Here is a 968-nt window from a genome sequence, read left to right as displayed (position 1 = left end):
TGTGTGATACTTCTCTGTACTGGATTCAGCCACACAGAACATAAAGGAAGGTGGCAGACACTGACCTCAGAATAAATATGTGCATTATCTGGGTTATTGATATTCAGATTGACTAGCTCAAATTAGTCTGGGTCCAACAGCCAGCTTCCTCATTGATCAGCTGTTTGTGGCAGGTGCCGAAACTAACAGAGCCAGAAGCATAGCTCTGTTCTCTGTATGGCAGCAACTATTTAAGTTAAGTGGTTCCAGTGGTTGAGGTGAATAGCTGATTGTGAGGGTGCTGGAAGTTAGACCCCAACATATTTGCAGCCTATCCTAAGTATAGGTCAACTGTGTATAACACATTTAAAAGGGTGTCTGTTACTAGAACAATCCATATTGACTTCTAAACCTAAATATCTGGGGTTCATCTGAATAAAACACTTCTCTGCTTCCTTTTCGAGCTTTTTGGTGCAGTGAGAGCAAAGGTAACCCTGTCAGTGCACCAGACATTAGCATATCAGTAAAAATCTGATAGCTCAGCATCAGTAGGCATCAATTGGGAAGAAGAAAAACCACTTGATTTACATAAACCCTGGTTACTTTACTGTGCTTATAGTTCAATACTCAATTCGACTGTTCTGGTGACTCCTTTTAAATACATGAAACAAACTCAACTGCCCCCATATCTTAGTGGTAAAAGAACTTACAAAGTACTCTTAGGGGCCCCTTCACACGGCGTAAGCACGCCGCTCATTTAGACACGTATACACGTGTCCGAGTGCGGCGCTTCAAAACAGAGCCCATTGATTTCAATGGGAAGTGCGCGTATATAGTGTAGCTGTGACCTAAAACTGGCATTTTTTGTTCAGCAGGGACCGCACTGCCTACACGCAGACTGCAACAAATACACCTCAATGGGGAGTCCTCCACATCAGGGGACACAGCCTGTACACTGTAACGAATACACTTCAATGGGGAGTCCTACA

The sequence above is a fragment of the Leptodactylus fuscus genome, chromosome 7 (assembly GCF_031893055.1).
Source record: "Leptodactylus fuscus isolate aLepFus1 chromosome 7, aLepFus1.hap2, whole genome shotgun sequence".
Taxonomy (NCBI): Eukaryota; Metazoa; Chordata; class Amphibia; order Anura; family Leptodactylidae; genus Leptodactylus; species Leptodactylus fuscus.
This window is presented reverse-complemented; position numbering follows the sequence as displayed.